At 45.3% G+C, this 16438-nt stretch overlaps 1 long non-coding RNA gene across 2 annotated transcripts; it reads right to left on the bottom strand.

Annotated features, from left to right (window-relative positions):
* Positions 1 to 9072: 9072 nt before the first annotated feature.
* LOC144323065 (uncharacterized) lies at positions 9073 to 16008 on the bottom strand. Of its 2 annotated transcripts, none has more exons than XR_013388612.1 (5): positions 15972 to 16008; positions 15119 to 15180; positions 11632 to 11741; positions 10945 to 11094; positions 9073 to 10772 (listed from the first exon to the last, which is right to left on the bottom strand). It is a non-coding gene; the product is annotated as an uncharacterized LOC144323065 (long non-coding RNA). The 2 variants fall into 2 exon arrangements; XR_013388611.1 differs by having other exon boundaries at positions 15119 to 15174; positions 15972 to 16001.
* Positions 16009 to 16438: the final 430 nt, after the last annotated feature.

Genomic DNA, 16438 nt, shown 5'->3' with positions numbered 1-16438 from the left:
AGCTCTGCTTCTGCCCCTAGTAGCTTGTGGAGGGTCGGCTCCCCATCTCACCCTGTTGGCTCCCCCAACCACAGACTGGTTTGTTTAAGACACTCCCCAATGCCAGTCCAGCTCTTTCTGCCTCATATGTCACTAGCAAAGCCCCATTCTCAGCAAACCCATCCATCACATCAATATATTATTGAATTTTGAATGAATATAACTTTCCACAAAGGGAAGAGAATGGAGAATGATAAAACCCTATCACTGGATTTTTTAGACCTCTGCAAAATAATCACATGTTGTTGATCATGTCAGAGAGGATCCTGCTGGGAGAGGATGCCTAGATCCAGGAAGGGAACAGTGTGATGTCTTTTAGATTCACGTTCCTGGATGCTTGGGATCTGGTCCATTCTCTGGGGCTTCCTGAGGGTTCAGAAGTCTCTAGATGGTTTTTCTGTGCCCACCAGGAGGCCCTTCTGATAGGGCAAGGGTTTCAGGACTTAACAGTTTCCACAAACCCTGACCTGCCATCTACCCTCTAGATCCACACCTCACCCCCAGCCCCTTCCTTGTAGACTAGGTGGCCAGAGGGCAACTCACATGTCAAATCTTATATATAATCCCATAAGTGGCAATAATCAAACAATGAAATCTCCACAGACCTCCTCTCCAGTATCTCCTGAAAGCAAAATCCTAAAACACAACCAGGTCTACTGTGCCCCCATATGACTCCTTCCTTCAGAGATGGGATGGGATGGGGCATCAGGTGATGAGATCCCCACTGAGTGTTCTGTGTTAGCCTAAAACCTAGTGTTTGGGAAGTTTGAGGGGTTTTGTGACAAGTCCCACAGGGTAGGCTGACTTCCCTAGGACTGCCTGGCCCATGTCCACCAGTTCCCATGAGGTCCCTGCAAATGAGTGACAGTGAGTGTAAAGCTGGGAGTTTAGGTTATGAGGCAAATTCCATTTCTGATTCCAAAGGGGAGCAGAAATTTCAAAGAGTAACTCAACCTGCATGGCGCCACTGTACATTCCCGCCTCCCCACCCCAAAATGTCTCTGCAAGCGTGTTTTCAGCCCTGTTCACTCTGGATCTATTCCACCTTGACTCTGAATGACACCTGTCTTCCTAATACAAAATGCTAGCCTCTCAGCTTTTGTAGTCTGCCCTGCTGGCCAGCTGGTAACAGAGGTTAGCCTCTACACTCTGAGCATGAGGGAAACTGAGGCCCTGGGAGGATGCAGACTTTCAATCTCTTAACCCAAGATCTTCTCAAGTTTAAGATGCTTAGTTTGGATGTGAAGTAACTTGGACATCTCTGGATTGTGTGACCTCTCTGCCTTCCTCCAGCCCTACCATCAAATGGGGGAAACCCCAAACTTTTGATAGTGCCCTTGAGCTGCTCTGCAATGACTACTATTCAAAACTTCCCCGGGTCCGCCACCACCAACCCCTGTCCATGACCCCATTCTTCCTCCAACTCCATGTTTTTCATCAGCCTAGCTGCTTCTTAGTCTGAAAAGCTATTTTTTTTTTTTAAATTCACGAGAGACACACAGAGAGAAGCAGAGACACAGGCAGAGGGAGAAGCAGGCTCCCTGTGGGGAGCCCAATGTGGGACTCGATCCCAGGACCCCAGGATCACACCCTGAGCTGAAGGCAGATGCTCCACCACTGAGCCACCCAAGTGCCCCTGAAAAGCTAATGTCTAAAAATAAATTCCCCAAGTCAGCAGACACATAAGTAACTGCATCCTGGCAAGATTATATTAGGTGAGTTAGAAAAGCAGCAAGGGGTGTTATAACTCAGTACTTAGGAGGATAACCACACAAGTGAACAGCAAATGAAAGATTCTCATTTCTTCTCTTGGCCTTTTCTTATAGCCCCACCTTCACCCCTGTTTGGTCTCAGCCCCCAGGTCCCCAGCCTCAGTGGATACCATCCGGGTCAACGAGGCAGTGGCTGTGCTCCCCACCGCGCTCCACTGCCTCTCCTTCATTCCAGGAAGTGTGAGAGACATCTGGTGAGGAGAACTGATCCCAGAGCTCTCACTCAGATGAACTTGGATGGACCCTCCGGGAGATTAGAGAGTGTTTTGTGCCAGTGCCACAACTAAAAATAGGCTTATGGGAAACTGAGTCAGGTCAAGTTGGCTAGAGTTGAAGGTTCTGGATTATAGAACAGTCAAACCCAGAAGAGCCTTCAGAAATATGAGTGTCATAAATTCCACACAAAGGGGCACCTGGGTGGCTCAGTTGGTTAAGTGGCTGACTCTTGATTTTGTCGTGAGATCGAGCCCTGTTTCAGGGTCCACACTAAGCGAGGCGTCTGCTTCAGATTCTCTCTCTCCTTCTCCCTCTGCCCTTGCCCCTTCTCTCTCTCTCTTTCTCAAAATAAATGTAAAAATCTTCCAAAAAAAAAAAAAAAAATCAGGATAGTTAGCCTGCCAGTAAGCAAGATGCCTGCCTATATGTCAGCCTTCCAGGAATGTCTCAAATGACCACAGGCACATACATCTCTAGAGTGAATGGCTTGGGTGCCAGGATTAGCCAAAGCCAGAATAGACACTTAAAATATTTTGACATCAGAGCACAGCTATCTGAGAGGATGCAGAAACTACAATTTCAAATGAGAATGAAATTGCTGCGGGTGTAGGATTATTTCCATTCAGGAAAAAAAATGCACCCATTTGCATTTTTGAGACTAAAAGATAGTCTACTCTCCTACTCTCTCCTTAACATTTCTGAAGATTTCAGTGATGTGACAATAAGTAATAAGAAGTAACTAGTGACCAATGTTGTCAATTAGGCAAATGAAAACACAGGGCACCCAGGTAAATGTCAATTTCAGATAGACAATGAATAATTTTTTAGCATAAGCATGTATTGTATTAAAGAAAACTGTTGTTTATCTGAAATTCAAATTTAACTGGGCATCTGGCATTCTGACAACCCTTCCACCTATGCATAAATAAGTAAAGAGGCGCAACTTCCTAAGGCCTTTTCATTGCAAAATTCGTTCAGTCTATAACTACATCCCAAGCACCTACTCTGTGCCTGGCACTGTGTTCAATGCTTGATCTCAGGGAGCCTACAGTCTCACTGGAGAGCTAGGGAAGAATTGCCATCAAAGCATCTTGAGCAGGAATGTCCAGAGCCAGGAAAATCAGAGCAAGAAATGACATTTCAGATGAGTGAGGGAGCAGAGGTCACCACCAATGCAGACACCAGCTCTGCTTGCATGTCTGGGGCAAAATACAAAGGTACCATGAGGCCCTCTTGACCATTTCTCTGTTGTGGCACCTCCCTCTTTTCACCTCCCTTTCCATTAAGAACTCATTCATTCATTTATCCAACTGACATTTATTGAGAGCCCATCGGTACCAGACCTGGCACATATTAAAGGACAAAAATAACCATAACATAGCATCCTTGAGGTTGACAGTTTGGGAGTCAAGACACATGTCTTAAGGCTCATTTTAGTTGTGAGGATAAAGCAGTGAGGGAACATTGGGGTGTGTCCCATAGCATCCCAAAGCCTATGGGCACCATCAAGTCATATAATTTTGTTCAGAGGCCGAAGTCCCGTCAATGTGTTGAGTTACCCTGATCAAGTCATGAACCTCTCCAAACCTCGTTTCCTTCACCTGAATAAAAGTGGTGTTCAGAGTAGTGTCTGTCTCATAGTCTTGCTCAGAGGAGCTAGTAGAACAGCCAGTATTTGGTCAACTATGAAGTGTCACATAAAGATGTCATAAAAATGATTTTTGTTTGGCAGGTTCCTAAAAGGTAAACATAAAATTACCATATGATTCAGCAATTCTGCATGTAGCTATCTACCTCAAGAATTAAAAGCAGGGACTCTGACACTTGTACACCAGTGTTCATTGTGGCATCATCTACAGTAGCCCAAAGGTGGAAACAACCCAAATGTCCACCATAGACAAATGGACAAACAAAATGTCACATATGCATACAATGGATTATTATTCAGCCTCAAAAAGAAATGAAATCCTGACACAGGCTACAGCATGAACCCTGAAAACATTATGCTCAGTGAAATAAGCCAGATGCAAAAGGACAAATATGTTATGATTCCACTTATTGAGGTATCGAGGGTAGTCAAATTTATAAAGACCCAAAGTGAATTGGAGGCTCCAAAGGACAAGGGAAAAAGAGAGTTCTTGTTGAACAGGTATAGGGTTTCTGTTTGGGATGATGAAAAAGTTCTAAGGATGGATGGTGGTAATGGTTGCACAGTATTGTGAATGTACTTAATGCCACCCAACTGTACACTTAAAAATGGTTTAAATGGTTAATTTTATGTTATATATTTTTACAATAAAAAAAAGTGTATTTGGGTGCCTGGGTGACTCAGTCAGTTGGGCAGCCAATTCTTGATCTTGGCTCTCGTCATGATCTCAGAGTCCTGGGATCGAGCCCCCCACTGGCTCTGTACTCAGCTGGAAGTAAGCTTGGGATTGTCTCTCTCCTGTTGCCCCTCCTCTCCACTTGTGCTCACTCTCTCTCCCTCTCTAATAAATAAAGAAATCTTTTTTAAAAAAAATGCACCCAGGCGGCTTGGGTCATAATCTCAGGGGCAGTGGGATGGAGCCCAGAGTCAGGCTTGCCGCTCAGCCAGGAGTCTGAGATTTCTCCCCTCCGCCCTGCCCCGCATCCATGCTTGCTCTCTCTCTCTCTAAAAAATAAATAAATAAATCTTTGAAAAAAAAACGTTATACTCCAGAGAAGGCTAGAAAAGTTAGAGTGGGCATCACAGAGGGCTTCCTTGAGCAGAATTGGACTGAAGGAGATGGAAGAAGAACCTTTAAGCAGGACAGACAGAAACACAGGAAAGACAGGGCTCTCTGTGAGCTCCCCGGGGCCAGGGGCTCCCGGAGGAGTAGTACTGTCCTAAGGCTGAGGCCCTTCAGTGCCACCTGCTATGGAGCTGTCCTGCAGGCCCAGGAAGAAAGCACTGAGGACACACACAGCACGGCCAGGGCGAAGGCTTGTGTGGGAAGTGGCTGGGACGTGTCTGTCCTGGACCCACCACGACAGGAAGTGCTGGGTTATGAAGGAGAAAGCAAACCACTCCAGAAGTTGTATCCAGAGGATGAGGAGCTTCCGAGTCTGAGGAGCACATCACCAACAGCTGGGAGGCGGGGGGCGGGGGGGAGGGCAGAAGCTAAGTCAGCACCAGTGGGGAGGGGTTAGTGAAGGCCAAGGTGGCTAGAGTTGAGAGGAAGGAAGCTTTATGAAGGAGACATCCCTCTAGCCCTCTAGAGTCACACAGGAAGGTTGGTTGGGCAGGTAACCTAGGCAGGAAGGGCTGAATCCAATCTAAGATGTCAACCCCACTAAGCGGAGACATTTGTAATTATTCGGAGTCCTTTCCAAGGATCTTGAATACAGACCCTGCGATCTGCCTCAATGGAGACTGGTCCTGCACCCAGTCATCCTCTGGACAAGAAAGCAGAGATAGTATCATTTCCTAAGATCAAAATTTCAGGCCCTCTTCCCGCCCTTGGAAGTTTTCCTCTGATTCGTGGTCAATTTTAGCAAAATTATAAATTCAGTGAAGATAATTTCCTTCCTCCCGTGTTGTACCCTTCAAGCCTTTCACCCTCAGAAAAGGGCTAGATACCAAGCATTTTGCATCTTTTTGTAAATTCAAGCTTTTGTGTTCCTTTTCCCAAAAGTATTTGCATTTTAGCCAGATGCATTGTTAAAAGATTTTAAACATCAGGGAGCAGGGCTGAGAAGATTTAGAGACAGGGTGGTCTTTCCAGCTCCCCAGTAATCACTCCTTCCTCAACTATAAGAGACACTCTCCTGACGAAGGGGTCACCACTCCTCACCCCTGGCCGACTGTCACCTCTTCCTTAAGTTAGCACCAGCCATTGGCTAAACAGCAGGGTTTTCATTTAATAATAAAATATCCTAACAGCAAATAGAAATTTCTCTATAAATAGAGATCATGTAAGATGACAGTGGATTAACATTTTAATTAAACATGGCAATTCCAATCATTTTTATCATTATAGAGATACCCAACATTTTGACACATTTCAGGTGTAAATTGATGGTTCCAGTCCGATGGCAAATTGAAATAATTTTTCAGGTGATATTTGTAAGCTTTCAGTGGCAGCGAGAGATGGTATTCAACAGTCAAAGCTACAGATTCTAGACATTCCCATTCAAAATAGTAATCCTGAAGCCTCCCTCCCTCCTCCATTGAGAGCTTTAAAAATTATCTCCCCACACGTCACACACACCATCATAAATTAATTTGACGCTTTATGATTTGCAAAACCCACGCCGAAAGGTACTTTGTTTTCCCTAGTAGAATGTCAGATTCTGTTCTTTGGATGAAAGGCATGGCAAGCAGGACTGATGTGTGTATTTGTCTCAGCAATTAATGATTTATTGAGCACAGAGGATGTGATTTAGCATCACACTACTGCTGATCCGTTACAGGGGACGGATTATTATTATTATTATTGAAAGAATCGAGGTTCAGGGCAGCCTGGGTGGCTCAGCGGTTTAGCGCGGCCTTCAGCCCAGGGCGTGATCCTGGAGACCCAGGATCGAGTCCCACATGAGGCTCCCTGCATGGAGCCTGCTTCTCCCTCTGCCTGTGTCTCTGCTTCTCTCTTTCTCTGTGTCTCTCATGAATAAACAAACAAATAAATCTTTAAAAAAAAGAAAGAAAGAATCCAGGTTCAGAGCAGACACGTAACTTGACAAAAGACACACAGCTAGAAAGTGGAAGAAGTAACGTTGGAACCCACACGCATCAAGCTTTAAACACTGGACTCTCTTACCTACTATCTTTCTTCCTCACAAATGAAACTGTGTCCAGCTTTTGCTGAAAGGTGACTCCATAAATAGTTATTGATTTGTCATATTTTTCCTACATTCTCTGCAAAAGAAAACACTCCAAAGCTGTGTAACCTCACCTCAATGAAACATTTTCTTTGTCACATGTCCTCTGTGCCAACTCACACTTCCAAACCATCACCATCACCACCGTCATCATCTTCAATATCAAAATACAGATTTTATTTGAGAGAGAAATATTTTTTCAAGGAAAAGATAAATATGTTAAGGGATCACGCTTTCTTTTTTTTTATTATTAGGCAATTTTAATCCTTAAAACCTGCTTTAGGCTACACACATTCTTGGATTCGTGACTTTTATTATTACCTATAGTGGGCTTACAGTCACCATTTGCCTTCAAGGCGCCCTGAGAAACACGCAGAGCCTTTCTAGCAAGGCTGAGTAATTGATATCTCTGTGGAGACTTCTCCCCAAATTTTTATAGCTTCCTTAGCTAAAATTTGCTGAAAAGCCACATAGAGAATTTCACATGGAAATAATAGAACTATTCAGCGTAAACGCCCATATAAGTGAACATGCTGAACAAAACGTTCCAAGTTTTGAAAACTTGAGAACATGTCAGAGAAAATGACATCACTCTGAGTAAGAGTACAGTAAATAATCTCAACCTCTTGTAGTCTTATGATACTGAGAAATGTCCAGCAACTTGATGTTTTAGGATGCTGAAACTCTGTGGGTTGAATAGTTTCTTAATAAAATCAGTAAGTATTCCCTGACTAAAGTAGCACATGTTTAATGATTTAAAAAAAAAAATGTCTCGAGGGCATGACAGTTCCTTTTCATCTTTATAACCCACAACAGAGCTTAGCTTAGCACCACTTTTGGAAAAATTTGCTCCAGAAACGTTTGTTGAGTGAATATCAATATTTAATAACTATTCAACAAAGACTTGTTGGTGTTTCTACAGTTGGGAGAAATTATAACTGAAAACAAACTACAGGGACGCCTGGGTGGCTCAGTGGTTGAGCATCTGTCTTTGGCTCAGGGTGTGATCCCCAGGTTCCAGGATTAAGTCCCACATGGGGCTTCCTGTGAAGAGTCTGCTTCTCCCTCTGCCTGTGTCTCTGCCTCTCTGTCTCTCATTAATAAATAAATAAAAGATTTAAAAAACAAAGAAAACAAACTCCGATACAATATTGTGAATGTACAAAATGCCAATGAATCGTACACTCCAAAATGGTTAATTTTATATTATATGAATTCCACCTTAATAATAATAATGATGGAGACCAAGGAATAGCGACCTAATAGGTTTCATTAAAATTCAACACAGTATATTCTCATATTTTCATAACAAATATAAAGTACTAAAGAGCCCATAAACATTTTTGCAAGTAGGAAGTGTAAAAAAAAATCATTATTAAGTAGATAAAATGTAAGAGTTCCAACACGGTTTCCAGAAATTGTGATGCAAATAGCCTGAAATAGTTTCAGCGCTCAGGACTTGTTGGGGAGGATGTAGGACCTTTTCAGACCCTCCCTGGCTGTTCCTGTTTGTGGTCCTGGTGGCCCCCTTCACGCTGCAAAGGGCAGGATGGAGCTCCTGCTTCCAAAGTGAAGAAGCCCTGGGTCTCTTCCCCATTCGAGAGATTTTCCAAGAACATGGAGAAATGTAGCCCCACGCCTGCACTCCCATGCTCTCACCAACTTTAATCACAGTTCCAAATTCAAGGTGATCATTCTAAGAACCTCAACCTTACAAATCATTTCAAATATGAGGCTTCCCTTCTTATAGGACAATGTGATGACAAGCTGCTATTTTTAAGCGGTAAAGAAAAAGCCTCTTAGTATTTAAAGGGGTTTAGTAATCTCGATTCAGCAGGGCTGAAAATATAAATGTAAGTTTCCAGTAGTTTAGGAAGCAGCATTTTCTGATTAGACACCAAACAGTTTTCTTTTCCATCAAAGGGCCGTTTATGGAGCTAAATGTTTAAGTGCTGAAGACACTGCACTAGATTTTCAAGCTATACCTTTTTTTGTAAAAGGCCAGCGATTGCACACTTGTTTTCAAAAAGTTAACACATTTCGAGTAAGCCACAGCTTGGAATCTTGTCTGTATCAAATTTTCCCTTCTGCTTTCTGATAAATCACAATGTGACAGCCTGCGAGCCTTCCTCCCTCCTCTGTTTGGCTTGCTCATTAGGTCTTTAAAAGAAAATGCAAATCCTCATCTCTTCATTAACCCATCTTAGAAAATAACTCAGATGTTCCTAATTTCTCGTCTGATTTATCAGACCGGTCTCTGATAACTTTTGAAAGAAGTCTATTCAACATTCTCAAGGACAAAGGACACTTTATAGAAATAAATAAAAAGAAACCCTGACACAATCACAAGAGGAGAAAAACACCGAGAACTTTGGTACACGTTGCCTGCTCGCTTCAGAATTATTTCTCGTTCTGTCCGAGCCAATAAACACATTACACTGAGAATGTTTTATTCAAAAACTTCTCTGATACAATCTACGAAAAGAACTAAAAGCCTCTCCGTTTCACTCCACGGTACAGACGCCTGGCAGCCTAAGGGAAGTGAACATTCCACCGCAACCTTCCCTTTAAAAGTAAATAAAAGAAAAAAAAGTAAATAAAAGTAAATAACAACAAGTATGACAACATGATGGAATCTGAAGGTTTCAAAACACGCTTATTCTCAACTCCGGAGAAAGCTTTTCACCGAGCCGTGTGCTGTGGGTGTGCGTGCGAGTGTGTATTAAAATCTCTCTAAAATTAAGTCTTCTTCTTCTTCTTCTTTTTTTTTTTTTTCACACATCAACACTCAACTAAATCCTAGGGTCTTCTCAGAATGTCTCCCCACGATTAGGTGGCTTTAGAAAGAATTCTATTTACCAAAATCATTATGACACTGTTTATTTTCCTCAGAGGGGGGCTGGAGGGAGGGCAGGAGGGGAAAGAAAAGAAAGCTGGTGAGTTTTTGTATAATAAGTGACCCTATCATGCAAATAAACAAGCGCTTCTCTTTCAGGATCTCTGTTATCAAAGACATCTCCAAGGCTGACAGCATTTCTCAGCTCCTCAGCAGAAATGGAACTACTGACCCCACCAAAAGTAAAGAAGACCTTTCTTCTTCTGCCCAAGACACGGGGGGAAATAAGGCAGGGAGGCTTGTGTGGGAATGGTTTTCTTGAACACTTGCACCAGACACTTTTTTTCAGCCATTTGGCCACACTCTGGGCACCTCCCTGTCCGCCTTCCTCCTCTCAAACAAATCGCCAGGGATGGACCCCATGCTCACCAGAAAGTCCAGGACACTGCTTTCCACTTGTTTCTTTTTAAAGTATCTGTGGGTCTCCAAGTTAGGGAAGGGGCAGGGAGGAGCTCTCCCTCACAAAGACAAACACAGTTTGAAATAACAAAGCAGAGAGAGTGTATCTGTGTGAGTAGGATGTGTGTGTGTGTGAGTGTGTGTATTGGGGAGGGAGGGTGTGTTTGGTTTTGTTTGATTCCCCCCCCCCCCCAGAAGAAGGAATTGAAAGACAGGCCGCCCAGATTTCCAAAGTAGTCAGTTCCTGAGGAGGCAAGCAACTGGGGAAGGAGAGCGTTTGACAAACTCCCTGACTGGAAGCTCAATCACCAGATTTCAGAGAGGACAGAGTCCAATGCCTCCCGTAGTGGGGCATCCAACGTGCTCTTCGGCACCAACAGAGACCCGAGACACGCCTCAGGTGGGAGAGCATCGTCCAGCAAGGGCTGGCTCTTCCCCTCAGGTGGGGACCAGGCCAGGAGGGAGCTTAGACGTGGCGGCGAGCGGTGGAGGCGGAGGCGAGCAGGGCCCACAGGACTGGATCTTTCCTTTCCGGAGCCTGCGTTGCCTTCTCTTCCACCTGCTTCCCGGCGGGGCGTCCGGTCTCTCCTTGGGTGGGGGCCTGTTGACTAATGAAACAGCGAAAGCACAGGTCAGCCATCAGGCAAATAATAAACATATTTGTGTTGCACATCTGTTAAGCCTGTTTAATGGGTCGGCCCTCCACGTCAATGGGCTTCCTACCCCAGCCCCCATCGCTCCACCTGTATCAACAACAATGCCTCCACACAATTATCTTACCTTAATGAACTTAATCTTTAATTTCCCAGCTTGGCCCTGGTACTCAGCCTCCTAACAAAGGAAGTCGAACTGTTTGAGTCCCCGTGAGCTGCCTTCCTCCAACAGCCAGGGAAACTTTACCCACGACAAGGATTTTCGCCCCTTGTGGAACTGTCAAAAGCAATAAATATTTTTCTTTTTATTCCATCATTAGACCCTCCTAAGAATGCCTCCCCATTGTCCACTGTAATTCCCAGAGCTCTCTGGGCAGGGGCGTTATTGTGGAAAATGAATCCTGAAGTGTTAACAATCCTGCCAAAGCGGCTACACTTTTTTTTTTTTTTTTTTTTTTTTCCGAGGGCGTAACCGTTAGGAATGTGTCGCCTCACCATAGCCTGCTCGGCGAAAAGAGCACTTGTGTTTTTTAACACTGGGCTTTGAGAAGGATGCTCAAGTTAAAGCATTGTGGCCACTGTAAATAGATGCACTCAGCAGAATAGAGCTTCTTCATTCCTAATTAGGGAAGTAACTCTAGAAAGACAGAATGTCACTTGCTAGGCTGTGCGTATTGTTGAGTTTGTACTCGCCTCCACAATGTGAGGTAATTGGAGTTGTACCTTTTAGAAAGCTGCTAATTTCACATAGGAAGTGCTAACAAGACCTTTCTGGGCCATGTTTTCCTTCTTCCTTTTTAAGGAAGTTACAGACCTTCAGTAGTGGGAATGGCTGAGCCCTGGCCTGGCGGAGGAAACAGCAGTAATGAACCACTTCAGCCCGCGGTTAGAAAAAGGAGGCCTCATTTTGGAGTCCTGAGAATACTAAGCACAACAAAAGGTTCTGTTTAAGCTTGTTATCCAGGACATTCTTACAGGCTACACAGCTTTCCCTGCAATGACCCTCTCCAAACAAGTGCATCAAGTTTGAGCAAATAGAAACACCCAACTTTCAAGGCTCGGAGTTATAGTTTTCTTTACAAAGCCATTTATATAATGTAAGCTGCAATTAGCATGGGACAGAGCGAGGAGATTTAGGCTGGAAAGTTCTCTTAACAAAAGATAGAAATTAGTGGAATAAGTAACAGTTAAATATCGGCTTCAGATAACTAGTTGAAAAGGCCTTTTAAATCATTTACTAATAAAAAAAATAAAATAAAATGATTTTGCCTCAGACCTTGCTCCAACCAAAGCGTGGTCTTTTAAATCACTGAACTGATTAATCTACTAATTTTAAATTATCCAGCAAGAATGGATCCGAGCAAAAAAAAAAAAAAAAAAAAAGTCCACACACCCCCAAATGAAAAGCGCTACAGCTTTTAAGCCTGACAATTTCATCAAAATGTCCATAGGAATTACATAAAAAATTCAAACCGTAATGAAATAAATTGCTACTTACATTATGAAAAGTCTGCAAAAGCTTTTTATAGACTTCAAATGCAGAAGTTATATAAACTGCACAGTAAAAAGAATTAGAAATTGACCTTTACAGATCAAGGGCTAAAATTAACAGTCTTCAGGGGAAAAAAAAAATCCCAGTTCACAGTGGCTTTTAATGCCATTTTTTCCCCCTACACTCATTTATCTAATAACCATGGCAAGGTTAGGATAAACAATGAACAGTATGTTTTCACATTTTCCACCTTTTGTGTCCTCCATATGAATTTCTAAAACACTTAAGAGAATAGATACATAAACCTGTGACCTTCAAATGAGCTTTCTGATACTCTCAACATTTTGAATAAAAAGATCAGAAAATGGAACCACTTTTACACAGTAATGAATTCCATTCTGTTGGGTAAACAAAGCTAAATTTTAAAACAGAGACCTGACATTTGTATAGCTCAAGAAGCTATTCTGTTCTTCTGGGGGTGGGCAGAGGGAGGGAGGGGGGGGATCTTGTCAGTACTTTACGGTGGGCGAAATAATGACCACATGTACCATTCACATTAAGAAAAAGAGAGAGAGAGACAAATCCATTTGGCCGCGTTCAACAGAGAGCCACTGCTTCCAAGACAAGGACAACAAAAATGCCCAATTTTTATGACAATTTCCCCCCCACCCCGGGAACAATTGATCCATCCCACAGCAAAGGAGGGGGGTGGACGGAGGAGGCCCCTGTCGCCATTATGGAGCTAGCGCTTATTGACGGGAGCTAGGAGGGCCTCCAAAAGTTACTCCAATTTCCGTCGAGCTTTTGTGCATCCCTTGTCCTGCCTGAAAGGCTCAGTTAGGTATTGTTGCAAAAAAAGTCTGCATCCACATTTGTTCCCCTCTAATTCATACCCGGCATTGTGAAGTTTTGCCATTCAGGGGCTGATTGGACAACAGCCCTGACAATGGCCAAGCGATTAGGCCCTCAGCATGGGCTGGGGTTGTGGGTATAAACCTAGGGCCGGGGCTGGAATTCACTGGGGCATTCAGCTTCCTCTCGGGCCCTTCCCGAGAGGCCGAGCCTCCTTTGCTGCAGGTAATGCATTCCTGCAGACCCGGGAAACGGAATCCTTGTAATTAGCGTGTCCAGCACCGGGCAGGCCGCCCCCGCCCAGCAAGTCGGCCCTCGGGGGCCCTGCCGCTTTCTAAGGAGCTCGGCCCCCGAGATGCTCCGGCCTCGTCGAATGGAAAACTTTCTCGGGCGACTCGGTGGGCCTGAAAATCAGCAGGCAGGGGAGGGCGGCCGGGGAGGCGGCGAGCGGCGCCACTTAACCCTTGGCACGCCGAGGCGCGCGGCCCCTGCCCGGCCCCGGGCCCGGGCTCGGAGCGCGCCGCCGAGCGCGCGGGTGTCAGTCCGCTGCTGCACGTGTCAGGAACCGGAATTCATTTACATGTGTTTTCCTATTGTTTTATATCATTTTATGACAATGTGCCGCATAATATAATTTAAATCTTTAATGCACAACTAATTCTCTACCATTAATTTGTCAACACGATCCCTGGATACGCCACCCGGAAAAGCAGGCGGGCTTGAAATTACGTGCAAGGCGTTCCTGGGGTCCTTAGGAAGGTTTGCAGGGTGGTGGTGGTGGGGGGGGGCGGGCACAGATTCCCGGAGGCTCTTCCCCTGGACTGTCTAGACTCAGGAAGGCGAGCATCGCAGGGTGCTTCCCGCCTAGACCGGGGCATTCCGGCTCCCGGTGGGGAGCAAGACGCGGGCACAGCTCGCTTCTTGGAGACCTGCGTCCGGGCGGCGCGGGGTGCCCGCGGCAGCGCCCCGAAAGGGGCCGCGGCCCAGCCCTGGGGCTGCGCGCGCGCGGGGTGGTCGGGCCGCTGCTGGGGAGCCCGGCCCGGGGAGGCGGGTGGGGGGGGAGGGGAGACCCGCGACGTGGGAGGGAGAGAAAGCGGGCGGCGGGCCCCGGGGGCGATGCGGGCACAGACCGCGTTTTGGGGTGGGGGTGGGGGTACCCAAAGCTGGAGAGGGCGTGCCTGTGGGCAAAGCGTTGCTGGGCTGCCCTGACTTCAGACCCCCGCAACTCCCCCCAAAACTTCCCCCAAACCCCAGGCTCCTCCTTCTTTCGCTAGTTGTCCGAGCCCAGCCTGGAAAAACCGCGGCTCCTTCCCTCCGCGCCCCAGGAGGACGGGCGCCCTGCAGCCACCAGCCAAGTGAGAACACCCAAACGTCTGCACCGTTACAAATTAAAAAAAGAAGGAGCACCCCAAACCTTATTAAACATTCAAATAGGGAAAAAAATTAAGATATTCTGGGCAAAAGAAGTGTTTAGACAAAGGCTGTCTGCTTCAATTTCCCCCGTTAAGCGGGGAGCTGGCTGCTGGGAGAGAGAGAGAGAGTGACGGTGAATTCCATAAATTAGCTGAAAATCCCTCTTCTCCGGAGCCCAAGTTATCTCTCCGTTGCCTGCAGCTCTGATTTAGAACGGGAGCCGGCTTGTTTACCGGTTTAATTAATGCTCCTTTTCAAGCAGGGAGGAGGGGAAGGGAAATGAAGTGACTCGGTGATAAACAGGTGTAGCGCGGCCTGCAGCCGGGCTCTCCGGGCCTGTCGCAGCCTCATCAGGCTTGACTGGGCCTGACCCCGCCAGCGAAAAAGGTAGATGGCCCAGTTGGAAGCGCAGTAGGTGAGCATTATTTTAACCGCGAGCCTGTGATTGGAATGGCTTAAAGGGACAATCAGCACTTGGGGTTTTTCTTCTTCCTCCAGAATGCATTCTGATTCTTTCCCGTCGCTGAGCGCAGAAGAGACAGACCTTGAAGATATAGGTCATAGGCCCTTTCCCTCCTCTTCCTCCTCCTTTTCCTCAGCCTTCACCTCAAAATGGAAAGGAAGAGCCTCTTAAGAAGGAAATCTGGCTCCTGCAGCTCACCGGGGACCGGCTTGCTGCTCTGAAAAAAAGAAATCCCTGGGCATTCTCTCTTTATTTACTTATTTCCGCTTTTTAATTCCAAGAGCCTAATATCTGGGATTGGACTGTCCGTGGCCTACGTGTTTCTGTGACCTTATAGATAACAGGGAAGCTTGGATGGAAAATGAAATTCAAGCGCCAGCTAATTTTAAAAACATAACTCAGAACTCATTCCCAAGGGGGGAAATGGCAGTTTCTGTAAGCACAGGCTGAATGTGTTTTTAAATTAATAACTAGCCCTGGTATTTGCTAAATGATGGCTGTTTCGTCATTAAAATCAGCAGGTGTCCAAGGTGAGAATATATGTTTCATGACTTAAAGTCACCTATCTGCTTTGCCTGCTGCCTTTCTCTGAGCCAGCATCCTGGAGAAACAGAAGTGAAACCAGAAGCTGGGTCTGTCAGCCATGCTGGCCTTTTGGCCTTTTGGGGAAAGAAAGCTTTTTTTTTTAATTGTCATTTATCGAACGCCTACTCAATGCCTCCAGATGTCATCACAAATTTGGACAGCTTCCCTACAAGGTGGTTATGTTCATCCCCATTATTGAGAAGTTTTTAGAGAATTGTAAGTAATCTTCCCAAGGACAGACACAAAGCTAGTCAAGTGCCACAGTAGGGAAGAGAACTGGGGTCTCTCTGATTCCAGGGCCCTCACTTCTTTCACTCTCTATGAGATAGCGGTGATCCTAGCTACTCACCAGCACGTGGAGACCGGGATTCCATTCTAGACAGAGGCTGCTTATGCCCTTGGTTACAGAACAGAGATTTCTTTTTGCCACTCCAAATTCAGGTTCGGGTCATGGGGGCCCAACACATGTATAAGCACAAAGTATTTTGCAGAATACAGAGGTCTTTCTGGAAAGGGTTCTAACTTGGGATTAGGATCTTTCAGTTTCACTGCTGGTTCTACTACCCATTAATGTGTGACCTTGAGCAAGTCACCTTAGCTGAGTGAAATCCTCATCTCTGATTGGCATTGTCTGCCTCACAGAATGAGTTGGGGCCAAAGTGAGCTGACATGAGTTCAGATGTGTTGATCACTATGAGGAACTGTTCAAATGTACAGTTTCATGACGGATTTCCCAGAGTTATTAGGTACTAGTTAAGACTACAGGTGCATGTGCTTTTCAAAGTGAAATGAATTACTATATAAAAGAGACTATTT

This window comes from Canis aureus, chromosome 11 (assembly GCF_053574225.1).
Source record: "Canis aureus isolate CA01 chromosome 11, VMU_Caureus_v.1.0, whole genome shotgun sequence".
Lineage (NCBI taxonomy): Eukaryota > Metazoa > Chordata > Mammalia > Carnivora > Canidae > Canis > Canis aureus.
This window is presented reverse-complemented; position numbering and strand designations above follow the sequence as displayed.